Genomic DNA, 15,068 nt, shown 5'->3' with positions numbered 1-15,068 from the left:
TCCAGGCATAGATAGCACTATTTGGTTCCATTGAACTTAAGGTGGGTACACACCTAGCAGATATATCAGTAGGTGATGGTCATTCATATACACTGAACGACCATCATCTTCTAGGTGCTGCATGTGTACACTTGCCGATGGACAGATATATCTGCAGCCGACACGATATGTATGTGAACGACGTCATTTACAGACATATCGCTGGTACACACTGGCCGACGAGCACCAGATATATTAACCGATAAATTGATCTGCGCACAAGAGCCAGCCAGCAACGCACGTTGCAACCTTGTACTGCCCGACTACAGTCATTCTTAAAAAAAAAAAAACAATTAAAGTGTCATATTTTCTTCTTGTCTGTGTGCGTGGGTGATAGCTGAACCACAGTAGCGCACAAGATCCAGCGACTCCAGTCTTGTTCAATCAAAAAAAAAATAATACAAGTGTCCATGTCTTATATATTTTTTCTTCTGTGTGTGCTCGTGGGTGTTCGGCTTAACCGCAGTAGCGCACAAGAGCCAGCCAGCAACGCAAGTTGCAACCTTGTGCTGCCTGACTCCAGTCGTGATCAATCGTTACTCTGGGGCCAAGTTCTTCTGGAGCTGACAAAAAATATAAATCATCATTTGTCGTTTTTTTTTATATTTTTGTGTGTGCGCACGACTGCACGTGTGTGAATTTTGTAACTGCACCTTGGCTACACTATTGGTGATTGTGACACTGCTTCTAGACTGCAGAAAAAATATGGAGGGCTGTCACATGACAGGAGAGCAAGGCCAAGAACCACATGTTGTAGCTGCCGCCAGCAGTGCAAGGCCGTCAACTTCCTCGACCTCTAGGAAGGCCCATGCCCCAGGGCTTAAGTCACACAATCGATATGGTAAAGCAGGTTTTACTGAAATTAAGAAAAAAAAATTGAAAGGATATTTGACTTTGGCAAGATGCCATTCACTACGCGAAGTGGCAAGGAGAGGATAAGGCCTTGGCCTTCTTAGTTTATGAAGAAGACCGCTGCTTCTGATAGCCCTTCTGCTTGTAGTAGTAGTGGTGGTGGTCCATTAAAAATGTGAAAGTTGTTAAGACAGCTCCGGAAAAAACAACTGTGTGCCCTGAGAAATTAAAATCACAAATCCCCAAGGAGAGTGCAAGTGTGTCCGCGGTAGCCATGTGTGAGCCCGACCTAAATACTAGTGCACTGGAGGTTCCTCCAAGTTCCAACATTTGTGTGCCCTCCGTAAATGTGGGGAAGGGCAGTCAACATCTTGCACACGTAGTCATTGAGTATGCTTCTGTGGAATTACACATGGAGGAGGATATTTTGGTAGTTGAAGGCGCTAAGGATGATGAGGATGTTGATGATGAAGATGTTGGTGATGAGGATGTTGATGCCGAGGATGTCCTTTTTGTAAGTAAGGCAACAGCTGTTGTCCATGGTTTGAAAAAGCCAAAGCCCATTGTTGTCATGCTGGGACAAAAGACAAAAAAATCTACTTCTCATGTGTGGAATTATTTCCATCCCGATCTGGACAACAGTTGTCAAGCCATATGTGCCCGTTGCCATGCAAGAGTGAGTAGAGGGAGGGACCTAAACCACCTAGGAACCTCCTCCTTGTTACGTCACTTGGAGCGCATTCATCAAATATCAAAGTGTTCGTCGCCAAGTTCCAAAACTCAAAATGTAACAAGTCCAGTGTCACCTACCTGCTCCCTCTCTGTGAGATCCAAGCGCCTTCGATCTTCAACACCAACACCTGCAACATCATCTACATCCTCATTCGTGATCGGAAGTAATTTAAAAAAAACAATTGCCTATTAAACAGTCCTTTGATAGAGGAAGTATGTATAACAGCTGTCACCCAGTTTCACAGCGGATCACTTACGCCATGACGGCTGTGCTAGTATTAGATGGTGAAATAATAAAAAATGAGGATGATAGTGTGGAGGAAGTGCAAAAGGAGGATGAGGTGGAAATTTGTGTCCTATCTGACGCTAATGTGGATGTTGATGATAAAGATGTGGTTTGCGTAAATGAGCCACCAGTGGCAGCAGTTCTTTCTAATGATAAAAAGAAAGCCAGAAAAGCAACGTCTTGGGTGTGGAATTATTTTAATCTAAATTCTGACAACAGTTGTGAAGGCATCTGTTCCATTTGCAAAGCCAAAGTTAGCAGAGGAAGGGACGTTAACCATCTAGGCACCTCCTCCCTGTTACGTCATTTGCAGCAAGTTCATGCAATTTGTTTAACAAAATTATAATTTGTAAATTAATAGCAAGCAGTCCAGTATCAGCTACCAGCAGTTTGGACCATAACATGCAATCTCCACCACCAACACCCTCATCATCAACCTTCTCCTTAATAATTGAAGGTAGTCCTTCCAAAACTTGTTTTGTGGGGCCCAAACAAACCAAGGAGTTCAGCCACGAAAGTGTCAGTCCTAGTGGCTAAAGCGCTTGGTTTGTTAAACTGTGCATGTCCTTTTTAATATCCCACATAAGAGTGGGTGGGAGGGACAATTCCATCTTGCACCTCTTTCCTTTACATTTGGCACAATTTGGGGCATTGCCGACTGACATTATTATAGTTTATTAAACTGCCACTCTGTCTGCCACTGCTGTGTGGCAATGTTTCATAGATGTCTGATATTTTTTTAAACTGCCGTGTGTTTGTGCTGCTGCTCTGTTGCTTACTTTAGCCAGCCAGCTCGCTGCAGCCTTTGACCTATATTGGTAAAAAATAGTGAAATCAATATTGTGAGTTGTGAGGTGGTTAAAAATTCCTAGAAATGCCTGACAATCATTGTTATTAAGGTTAATAATACTGTAGGAACAAAAATAAGGCCCAAATTATGTGGTTTTAGCTGTTTTTATGATTTTTTTAAGAAAAAATCCAGATCCAAAACCAAAATACGAAAACAAAACATGGAGGAAAAAAAATCCCAAACTAGATTCAGATCCAAAACCAGGGGAGATCCAGATCCAAAACCAAAATCAAAACACGGGGGTCGGCGCACATCTCTATTCAAAACCAGGGGGATCCAGATCCAAAACCAAAACACGAGGGTCGGCGCATATCTCTAAAAAACACCCTTCCGGGTTTTGTGTTTTATGTTTTGTATTTTGGATCTGTATTTTTGGGGGGAAAAACAGCTAAAATCACAGAATTTGTTTTTTTTTTGTTCCTACGTTATTATTAACCTCAATAACATTCATTTCCACTTATTTCCAGTCTATTCTGAACACCTCACAATATTGTTTTTAGGCCAAATGGTTGCACCGAGGTATCTGGATGACTAGGCTAAGCGACACAAGTGGGCGGCACAAACACATGGCCCATCTAGGAGTGTGCCACGCAGTGGCAGACAGGATGGCAGTTTGAAAAACTAGACCCCAAAAGGTGCTGCGCGGTGATTTATCGAGTCACCCATCGACTGCTGCTGCTGGGCACACAGGACGGGACTCAGGAGAGAGATGGGCGCCGCAGAGGCTGATAGGACGCTGGTCGTGGGGAACTTAGAACCCAAGGCCACCGAGGAGATCCTGTTCAAGCTGTTTCTGCAGGCTGGTCCTGCAATTAAACGTTAAAATTCCAAAAGACAAGGATGGAAAGTCGAAACAATTTGCTTTTGTCAATTTCAAACATTAGGAGTCTGTTCCCTATGGAATGAATTTGTTAAATTGAATCAAACTCTGGGAGGCCGCTGAAAATTCAATTCAGATCAGAAAGCAGCCATGGCTCAGCAGAAGCAAATAGCGCAGCCTACTCACCACAAGGAAATGGCAGTTTTACTGGAAACGGCCCATCAACACATGACCGCAGGCATGATGGCAAAGGGGAGTTCACGAAATACTCTGAACTTTCACCTCCTGTTCCAAACTATCAGAGATCTTACTCTTCACCGGACAATCTTCAGAGACAAGCAATGCTGAATAACTTCTATAGGCCGGAAAACCCTCATGGATCCAGCACAGTAATGATGGCCCCACCCAGTTACTCACCATCACATTATCCGATACAGTAGAAGCCATAGCACTGATCCTTAACAAAAGGACAGTTACCACAGTAGCAGAGACTAGGGATGTGCAGGCTCGGATTTTCCCGCCAAATGTGGATTTTTCCCGCTAAAAATCGGGTCTCAGGAAGAGGCAAAACGTCATCTTTCATTGGCAAACGTCATCTTTCATGGACTTTTGTCCAGGACAGCCCCTGTAAAAATTGTTTTGATGAAGGGCAGCGTACAACCCACAGGGCACCCCCTGTAAAAATTATTTGTATGAGTGTACCCCTATAGCAGACAGGGCACCCCCTGTAAAAATTATTTGTATGAGCGTACCCCTACAGCAGACAGGGCAGCCCCTGTAAAAATTATTTGTATGAGCGTACCCCTACAGCAGACAGGGCAGCACCTGGACAACACAGCAATACAGCCAGCCCCTATGGACAGGACAACAGCCAGCCAATGTATGGGCAAGGACAGTAGCCAGCCAGCCCCTATGTATATGGACAACAGTAGCCAGCCAGCCAGCCCAGCTTTTCACACTTGGGGTGGGTGAAGAGAGCACCCCTGAAGGACAGAGCACCCCCTGGACAACACAGCACTGCAGCCAGCCAGCCCCTATGGACAGGACAACAGCTAGCCCCTCTATGGACAAGGACAACAGAAGCCAGCCAGCCCCTATGTATTGTATATGGACAACAGTAGCCAGCCATCCCCTATGGTCAGCGTCAGCAACAGCTCCCAGCTCCCTCCCTCCCTCTTCACAGTAGCCAGCCAGCAGTACTTTATTATTTTTTATTTTTCTAACCAACAGTCTAACACACAACACTGAGCTCCCAGCTCCCTAACTCTGCACACTCCACAACCGGAATGAAATATGGCGGCGATCATGGGACCTTTATAGAATCCAAAAACCACTAGAATCCGACAGCGGGATGATGACGTTTTGCCTCGATTTCAGATCCGAGCCAGGTGGGAAAACCCGAGCCGGACTCGGTTCCCGGCTCGGATCGGGGGGGCTCGGGGGGATTCAGATTTCGGAAATCCGACCCCGCTCATCCCTAATTTAAACGTGGATGTGATATATATTTTTTTGCAAATTTGATAACTATCTTCCCACATATTTATTACAATTCTCTTGCCAGGAGACTGGCTCTGATAAGAGCAGTGGCGTGACTAGGGAATTTGGAGCCCAGGGAAAGTTAAAAAGTGGAGCCCGCCCTCTCCAAGTATGTGTGTGCGGCAAAAAAAACTGGTCGTGGTCACATGCCACAAGGGGTGTGGCCACTGAAAAATGGGGGCATGTCAACATGACACACACCACCATTTCTCGTCGCTCTGGTAACATTCCTTTCCATCCTTATGCACTTTAATGCCCCAAGTAGTAGTGCCCCTCTTGCAATGCCCACTGTAGTAGTGCCCCTTATGCAGTGTCCAGTAGCACCCCTGTTGTAGTGCCCCTTATACAGTACCCTTGTAATGCACCCTTATACAGTGGCCCTTATGCAATGCCCCCAGTAGTGCCCATTATACAGTGCCCCCAGTAGTGCCCCCAGTAGTACTACATATACAGTTCCCCCAGTAATGTCCCTTATACAGTGCCAGTAGTAGTGATCCCCTATACAGTGTCCCCAATAGTGGTCCCCCCTATGCAGTGCCTCTTATACAGTGCACCTAGTAGTTGTCCCCCCTATGCAGTGCTCTGAGTAGTGCCACTTTTACAGTGCCCCCAGTAGTGGTCCCCCATATGCAGTGCCTCCAGTAGTGGTCCCCCCTATGGAGTTCCCCCACTTTTACAGTGCCCCCTGTAGTAGCCCCCCCTATGCAGTGCCCCCCCATGCAGTGCTCCTCCTAGTTGTGTCCCTTATATAGTGCCCCCAGTAGTAACCCACCCTATGCATTGCCCCCAGTAGTGGGCCCCCCTATGCAGTGTCCCTTATATAGTGCCCCCAGTAGTGCATTCATTAGTGCCCCCCTATGCAGTGCCAGTGCGCCTTACATATATGACAAAGACACACAAAAAAACCACATAAAACACTTACCTGAATGTCCGCTACTGCTCCTGCACCGGCCGCTCCTCCTGGCTCACTCAGCACCATGGGAGAGACGTCATGACCCACTGCAGGTTTGTCTGACTCTCCATGGTTGCCAAAAAAACACACTGCTGCAGGGTAGTATGAGTGCACTACCCGGCGCAGGGATGTTTGTTACTGTGTATTGTTACACTGATCAGTGCTCTGGGCCGCGGCGTCGGATGGCGCCCATGGCACGAGCTCTGCTCAATCCTCCCTGGATTTGCCACTGAATTAGAGCTGTCCTAACGCTATCACACTGCTTTCTTATTCAGATCCATAGCACACACACTGCGCATGCACGGCCAACGGCCAGCGAATGTGTCATCGAGGGGCGACGGAGAGGGAGGCTACAGCTCCCTCTCCAACAGATATTGTGAGTTAGTAGACCATAGGTTATTGTAGTCTAATGCCATCTGGAGATGGCATCAGCCTATCGGCGCCAAGCTCCTAGGGGCACTGCAACTCAAAAAAAAAATATATATATATAATATATATATATATATATATATATATTCCTTGTCTTAGGTCTAAGAAGGAGTCCGGCACTTTGTGATAAACACTGTACTTTTTAATATTGGACATACTCATGAGAGAGCGCCGTAGAGGTAACCTTTAGTAAGCTATCGGTTCCCACCATTGAAGTAAATGGTGGGAACCGCTCATTGGCTGAGAGAGGCAGAGGCTCGCCTCTCTCAGCCAATGAACGCTCAGCCCATGCATTTCTATGGGCTACAGGATGCCTGCCTGAAGCATCCACGCACCTTGCAAACCAATAAGGATGGTACCTCTAAGGGAGATGCATGTCCGTGGGCTCGGGTAATTGCAGTTTCGTTTTTTACCGAAGGCCTGGATGCCTACATGGACTGAAGAGGACTGGAACAAAGGGCCTGATTCAGAGCCGGACGCTATTTGCGAACGGTCGTTCAGAAAAAGGGGCCGGCTATTTAAATTGATCGCTCGCTCATTGCGGTCTGTTGACGCCTCTATGTCTGAGCGAGCGAACGAAACATGCGCTCGCTATTTTGTAAAGACGCCCCCTGGCCGTTCGCATCATACGTCATCTCCGCTATTTATTAGATTAATCGAGTACATCAAAAGGCGTCTTAACTGCTCGCAGTGCTTGTGGTAGGTTTTACTTCCCGCAATCACTGCGAGCAGTTCAGGCTAAAAGACAACCAAGTGACGTGGTCGATGACGCTGCTTTGTTAATTATGCACACCCATTAAACGCCCGTTTTGACCGTTTGGCACGCCTGCGTTCAGATCTCCACTCCCCGTTTTCAAGCACCTTCCCCTATTACCACCCACAAACGCCTCATTCTGTCACTCAAATTAGCAGGCCCTCGCTGTTTTCCGACCGCAATGACTGGTTGGCGCATGCGCATTACGACCCATACGCATGTGCAGATGTGCGAACATCGCTCGGAGCGAGCGAGCAGCCGCTTACGAGCGGCTCTGAATCAGGCCCAATGTGTGTTATGGATGCTACATGGAAAAGAGAACGTGAATGGCTACAGGGGTTATAAGTGATTATTTGTATGTGATTGTGTGTGTAGTAAACTTGTACTTTCATGGTGTGTGTTCTGTGTTTATTTTAATATTTAATTTCCAGGTGAACTAGAGGTACCAGCGGGTACTTATAGTTCTCCAAGTAGCAGCATGGGGGGGGAGGCTTGCTGGGACCTCTAGATCTACTGTAAAAGACAATATTATTTAATCTATTTTTTACACAATCAACCCGTCACCCACCGCCCGGGGTGTCAAGGATAGCCCAGGGCTGTCAGCCCAGGCCTGGGGTGCTCTGGAGAAGGGGGAACTCCTTTATTGGTGGGGTCTCTACCTTCCCGGGTATCCCCAGCCTGGGCTTACTAGCGGTCAAATGATAATGCTTTGGCCAGGGGACCAGGGGACCCCGGACACTTTCTAGGGAAGGGGGGGGGGTAATGCTACAACTGGAGTAACCTTTCACCGGGTCCCCTGTCTGTGCCGCTGCTCTGACGCTTAGTAAAAAGCCATCTCACTGCAGCCTTTAACCAATAATGGTGAAAATAATATTGTGACCAGTGAGGTTAATAATACTCTAGGAACAAAAACAAAGCTCAAATTATGTGATTTTAGCTTTTTTTGTACATTTTTGTAAAAAAATCAATATCCAAATCCAAAACCAGTCACGGCGGTTTGGCAAATCCAAATCCAAAGCTGGACGACGAATCAGAGCCAAATCCAAAGCCAAATCCAGCAAAAATGGTCCTGTGCACATCCCTAAAATAAATGTACATATTGCAGGTGTGCTGCAAATTAGAGATGTGCGCCGACCCCCGTGTTTTGGTTTTGGATCTGTATCTCCTCTTGTCTTTAGTAGAGATGTGCATCGACTCTCGTGGTTTGGTTTTGGATCTGGATCTCCCCTGGATGTGGATCTGAATCTGGTTTTGGATTTTTTTTCTTGGTGTTTTGGTTTTGGAGCTGGATTTTTTTTCTTAAAAAATAAAAAAAACAGCTAAAATCACATAAAATGTGCCTTTTTTTGTTCCTACAGTATTAATAATCTCAATAACATTTATTTCCACTCATTTCCAGTCAATTTTGGTTACCTCACAGCTTTTTTTCATCTAGTTAAAGGGCCAAAAGGTTGCATCCAGCTTGCTGGCTCAAAACTGATAGATATAATTATTAATAGAGTTGAGGACTGTGCAAATATGATGGTTGGGATACCCTTGAGGATTGAAGGCATGGGCCTTCATAGAGGACAAGGAAGTTGACGGCCTTGTATTATCATGATGACTGCTGGCGGCAGTTACAACTGGTTCTTGGCCTTGCTCTCCTGTCATGTGACAGCCCTCCATATTTTCTGCAGTCTTGAAGCAGTGTCAAAAGCACCAATACTGTAGCCAAAGTGCGGTTACAAAATTCACACACGTGCAGTTGTGCGCACACAGAAAAAAAATATACAAATTACACAATTTTTTTTTTTTTTGGGACCAGAACTTGGGCCCAGAGCACAGATTGGTGACGACTGGAGTCGGGCAGCACTAGGTTGTGCTACTGTATCTTGTGTGGCTAAGCCTAACACGCACACACACACAGAAAATAAATAGACAAAAGACACTGTTTTTGGGGGGGAGATTTCGGGTCCAGAACTTGGGCCCAGAGCACAGATTGGTGACGACTGGAGTCGGGCAGCACTAGGTTGTGTTGCTGTATCTTGTGTGGCTAAGCCTAACACGCACACACACACAGAAAATAAATAGACAAAAGACACTGTTTTTGGGGGGGGACTTCGGGTCCAGAACTTGGGCCCAGAGCACAGATTGATAACGACTGGAGTCAGGCAGCACTAGGTTGCGTTGCCGACTTGCTAGATCTTGTGCGGCTAAGCCTAACATGCAGACAATTATTAGAAAAAAAGACAACTGATTTTAAATTTTTTTTATGCTCCAGAACTTGGACCCAGAGCACAGATTGATCACGACTGGAGTCGGGCAGCACTAGTTTGCAACTTGCGTTGCTGGCTGGATCTTGTGCGGTACTGCGGTTAAGCCTAACACGCACGCGCGCACACACACAGAAAAATATAAAAGACACTTTGATTATTTTTGTTTTTAGCACGACTGGAGTTGGGCTGGATCTTGTGCAGTACTGCGGTTAAGCCTAACACGCACACACACAGAAAAATATAAAAGACACTTTGATTTTTTTTTTTTACTATATGTATATATTTTTTTGTAGTCCAGAACTTGGGCCCAGATGGACACAGCACAAGCCCAGATGTATCTGCAGTTCTGCACCAGCCCAGATGGACACAGTAGACATGAAAAACATCAGCCCAGAATGGATCAGCAGCACCAGCCCAGAACACAGCAGACAGCCCAGATGGATCAGCAGACAGCACAGTGACCATGATAGCACCGTGACCAGAGACCAGAATGGATCAGCAGACACCAGCCCAGGACACAGCAGATAGCACCAGCCCTATACTACCCACCCTCCCTGTTCAGTTACCACAGCTGGAGTGAAATGGCGTCTGTCGCGTGGTCCCTTATATACTAAATTGATCATAGAGACGAAAGCTCGTGAACCACGATATTTTGTCTTTATGGTTTTGCCTCGATTTGAGAGATCCGAGTAAGGCGGGAACATCCGAGCCTGCTTGGGTCCGACTCGGTTATGCTAAATTTGGGTTGGTTCAGATCTCTGTAAACCGAACCCGCTCATCTCTAGTTTTAATGATGAACGGGTTCGGATTTCAGAGATCCGAGCCCACCCGAATTTAGCAGATCCGAGTCGTATCTAAGCTGTCTGCTGTGTCCTGGGCTGGTGACTGCTGATCCATTCTGGGCTGGTGCTGTCACTGTGCTGTCTGCTGTGTCCATCCGGGCTGTTCCTGATCCATCTGAGTGTCTGTGCTGTCTGCCGTGTCCTGGGCTGGTGCTGCTGGTCCATTCTGGGCTGGTGCTTTGCTGTCTGCTGTGTCCATCTGGGCTGGTGCAGAACTGTAGATACATCTGGGCTGGTGTTGTGTCCATCTGGGCCCAAGTTCTGGACTAAAAAAAAAAATATATATAGGTTAAAAAAAAAATAATCAAAGTGTCTTTTATATTTTTCTGTGTGTGTGTGCGCGTGCGTGCTAGGCTTAACCGCAGTACCACATAAGATCCAGCCAGCAACGCAAGTTGTAACCTAGTGCTGCCCGACTCCAGTCCTGCTAAAAAAAAAACAAATCAATCAAAGTGTCTTTTATATTTTTCTGTGTGTGTGTGTGTGTGCGCGTGCGTGTTAGGCTTAACCGCAGTACCGCACAAGATCCAGCAATGGAAGTTGCAACCTAGTGCTGCCCGACTCCAGTCGTGATCAATCTGTGCTCTGAGCCCAAGTTCTGGAGCTGAAAAAAAAATAAAAATCAATTGTTTTTTTTCCTAATAATTGTCTGTGTGTCTGTGCGTGTTAGCCTTAGCTGCACAAGATCTAGCAAGTCGGCAACACAACCTAGTGCTTCAGTCGTCATCAATCTGTGCTCTGGGCCCAAGTTCTGGACCCTCAAAAAAAAACCTCAAAAAATAGTATCTTTTATCTATTTATTTTCTGTGTGTGTGTGCGTGTTAGGCTTAGCCACACAAGATACAGCAACACAACCTAGTGCTGCCTGACTCCAGTCGTCACCAATCTGTGCTCTGGGCCCAAATTCTGGACCCGAAAAGTGTGTTTTGTATATTTGTTTTCTGTGTGCGCACGACTGCACGTGTGTGAATTTTGTAACCACACCTTGGTTACACTATTGGTGCTTGTGACACTGCTTCAAGACCACAAAAAATATGGAGGGCTGTCACATGACAGGAGAGCAAGGCCAAGAACCACATTTTTTAGCTACGGCCAGCAGTCATCATGATAATACAAGGCCGTCAACTTCCTTGTCCTCTATGAAAGGCCCATGCCTTCAATCCTCAAGGGTATCCCAACCATCATCTTTGCACAGACCTCAACTTTATTAATAATTATATCAATCAGTTGCATCAGCAAGCTGGATGCAACCTTTTGGCCTTTTAACTAGATGAAAAAAATCAATATTGTGAGCTGCGAGATAACCAAAATTGACTGGAAACTAGTGGAAATAAATGTTATTGAGGTTTTTAATACTGTAGGAACAAAAAAAGGCACATATGTGATTTTAGCTGTTTTTTTTATTTTTTAAGAAAAAAAATCCAGCTCCAAAACCAAAACACGAAAACAAAACACCAAGGAAAAAAATCCATAACCAGATTCAGATCCAAAATCTCATAATTTGGGCCTGTTTTTGTTCCTACAGTATTACTAACCTCAATAACATTTATTTCCACTCGTTTCCAGTCAATTTTGACCACCTCACATCTCACAATATTGTTTTCATCCAGTTTAGGCCCAAAATTTGCACCAAGCTAGCTGGCTGACTAAGCTAAGCGGCAGCAGTGGGCGGCACAAACACGTAGCAGTTCAACTTCCAACATGGCACATCAGGAAACAAATGTTTTTATTATTCAAGAGGCCTGAGGGAGTTGGAGTATGTATGTAGTTGAAAGCAGGGACAGGAAGGGTTGATTGGTAGTACATTTTATTTCATTTTTTGATTCCGAAGTAAATTTATGAGGGAGAAGGGGAGGTGGAGGAGGAAAGGCATTCACAAAAAATATTTTACTCATTCACATCAGTCCTTGCCCCAGAAGAATACTTGAGCGCCATTCCTGCTGCTGGGAGTGGGTTTTCTTCCCAGAAGGGGACCAGGAAGACTTTTAGTAGTGCTTTCCAACCTGTACAGGGACATTAAAAAAAACATAGCTAATGGCCTACAAACTGCCGTTGTACCCACTGTCCACTTAACCAGCACAGATGGACAAGCGGAACAGAGCAAATGCAAGATTCAGATTTAAGGTCTTACGTTGTGTCTTTCTTGAGAATCCTGCACCTGCTTCTGTTGCTAGGAGTGTATTTTCATCCCAGAAGGGGACCAGGAAGAGTGCTTTCCTAAACAATTGACTGCAAACTAATCCTTTGCAAAGATTCCACTTGAAACTTTTTCCCAACCTGTACAGGGACATTAAAAAAAACATAGGGCCTGATTCAGAGCCAGACGCAATTAACGCTCGCTCATCCAGAAAATAGGGGTGGCTATTCAAATGAACCGTTCGCTCTTTGCGGTCTGTTCACGCCTCTAGGTCTGAACGAGCGTACAAAACTTGCGGTCGTTTTTTGGGAAACTACGCCCCCTGGCCGCTCGCATCCTACGTCATGTCCGCTATTTATTAGATTAATCGAGTACATCGACCAGCGTATGAACTGCTCGCTATTCTTGTGGTTGGTTTTTGCTACCACAATTTTGCGAGCAGTTCTGGCTATAAAATAACCCAGTGACGTGGTCAATGACGCTGCTGTTTTAATTATGCACACCCATAAAACGCCCGTTTTGACCTTTAAGCATGCCTGCGTTCGGATCTCCACTCCCCGTTTTCAAGCACCTTCCCCTGTTACCACCCACATACGCCTCTTCCTGTCACTCAAATTATCAGGCATTCGCTATTTTGCGAGCACATGAATTTCGACCGCACTGACTGGTTCGCGCATGCGTATAACGATCCGTACGCATGCGCAGTTGGGCAAACATCGCTCGGAGCGAACGAGCGGCCGCTTACGAGCGGCTCTGAATCAGGCCCATAGTTAGTTAGTGGCCTTCAAACTGCCATTGTACCCACTGCCCACTTAACCAGCACAGATGGCTAAATGGAACAGAGCAAATGCAAGTTTTCAGATTTAAGGTTTTAGGGGGGTATTCAATTACAGGTGAAATCGTTAATTTTCGCCGTCGTTGGCAAAACCGGCCGTCCGATCGGCCGATATCGTGGCCGATATCGGCCTCAAACGTACAATTTTGTTCGCCTAAAGCTGGAGAAAGCTGTTCTCCAGCCTAGGGCAGGCGAAAAAATTAGCAAAATCCCTATTTTGGGTAAAAATGTGGGGATTTCTTACAGAACACTTTGGACAGCCCCCCTAATGATATTTTAGCAGAAAAAAAATCGTAAATTGTGCACTTTGGCAGAAAAACGAGCACTGAAATTTCAGTCAACATTTTTTTTTCCACGAAAAATACGTTTAACGTATTGGGGCTGGTATTTCAGAGGGCCATAAGGATGCGCCAATTGTTTTAAACATCGCACGTGGCTGGCGCAGGTGTTTGTTTATAACCGCTAAAAAACACCTGCGCCAGCCACGTGCAATGTTTAGAACACTTGATGCATCCGTATGGCACTCCGAATAACCAGCCCCAATACGTTAAACGGCTTTTTCACAAAAAAAAAAATTTGGACCGAAATTTCAGCGGTCGATTTTCACCAAAGTGCGCAATTTACGATTTTTTTTTGCTAAAGTATTATTAGGGGGGCTGTCCAAAGGGTTCTGAAAGAAATCACCACATTTTTAGCCAAAAACAGGGATTTTGCATTTTTGTTCGCCTGATCTGGAATGGAGAAAACTTTTCTCCAGTTTTTTTTCCCAATTGCGTTTTCGCCTGTTTCTTGGTGAAAATATCACCGTTTTTTGGTGAAAAACTGACATTTTCACCTATGGTGAAAAAACGTCCGTTTTCGCCGCTAATTGAATACGGCCCTTAGTCAAACATTGTGTCTTTCTTGAGAATTCTTGAGCGCCATGCCTACTGCTGTGAGTGGATTTTCACCCCAGAAGGGATGAAGACGTTGTTTCTTCTTCCTAACGGACACAGATCTGAAGGGCTGTTGATAAACAAATTGTCAGCTCAAGTGGCTCGTGATGCAGTGATGGCTTCTCCTTCAGTTTCTCCAGCAAGTACATCTGCTGAGAAAAAACTAAACTTTCTAAACACCCACTGGTGATGCAGTTGAGTCAACACAACCAAGTTTTGACATCTGGTCGGGTCAGAATTGCCTACAATTAATGACACCTCTACCGTCACTCCATCTGATACGATCACCATTCAAAGAATGGTTTAGGACTATTTAGAAAATTTTAATGATAGCATCCAAATAGGCATGTCAGACAGTCCATTTGACTACTGGCAGGAAAAAAAAAGGTAATTTGGAGGCTTTGCTTTACTTGAGCTGCCCACTCTCCAGTGTGTACTCAGAAAGAGTTTTCAGCACAGCCGGGAACATTGTCAGTGATCGGCCTATGAGACTACTTCCCCAAAATGTGAAAAGATGATGTCCATCAAAATGAACTACAAATTCTACGAGAAAAATACCTCTGCAAAAATTACAGAGTCACTTGTAATAGTGGATTCCAGCGGGGACAAATTAATATTGTGTGAAGAAGATGATGTATACATCACCCCAGATTATACCAGCACCCAAGCCTATATCGTCATCCCATCCTGTGTTGTGTATAAATTACAGCTGCACTCCCTGTTAGATTGGGGATTAATTGTCCACTTTAGTGGATGTGAGCTCCATTTTAGTACATTTCATCACCACACTCCCTACACATCTTCTGACCTGGAC

At 45.4% G+C, this 15,068-nt stretch overlaps 1 protein-coding gene across 2 annotated transcripts in view; it reads right to left on the bottom strand.

Annotated features, from left to right (window-relative positions):
• Positions 1 to 15,068, bottom strand: part of LOC148524683 (inactive hydroxysteroid dehydrogenase-like protein 1) — a 62,610-nt gene that overhangs the window by 35,187 nt on the left and 12,355 nt on the right. The gene's annotated exons all lie outside the window — the stretch shown is intronic.

This window comes from Taudactylus pleione, unplaced genomic scaffold (genome assembly GCF_031769625.1).
Source record: "Taudactylus pleione unplaced genomic scaffold, aTauple2 ptg000117l, whole genome shotgun sequence".
NCBI classification, from domain to species: Eukaryota; Metazoa; Chordata; class Amphibia; order Anura; family Myobatrachidae; genus Taudactylus; species Taudactylus pleione.
The sequence above is the reverse complement of the archived record's forward strand: the minus strand, read 5'-3'. Positions and strand labels throughout refer to the sequence as shown.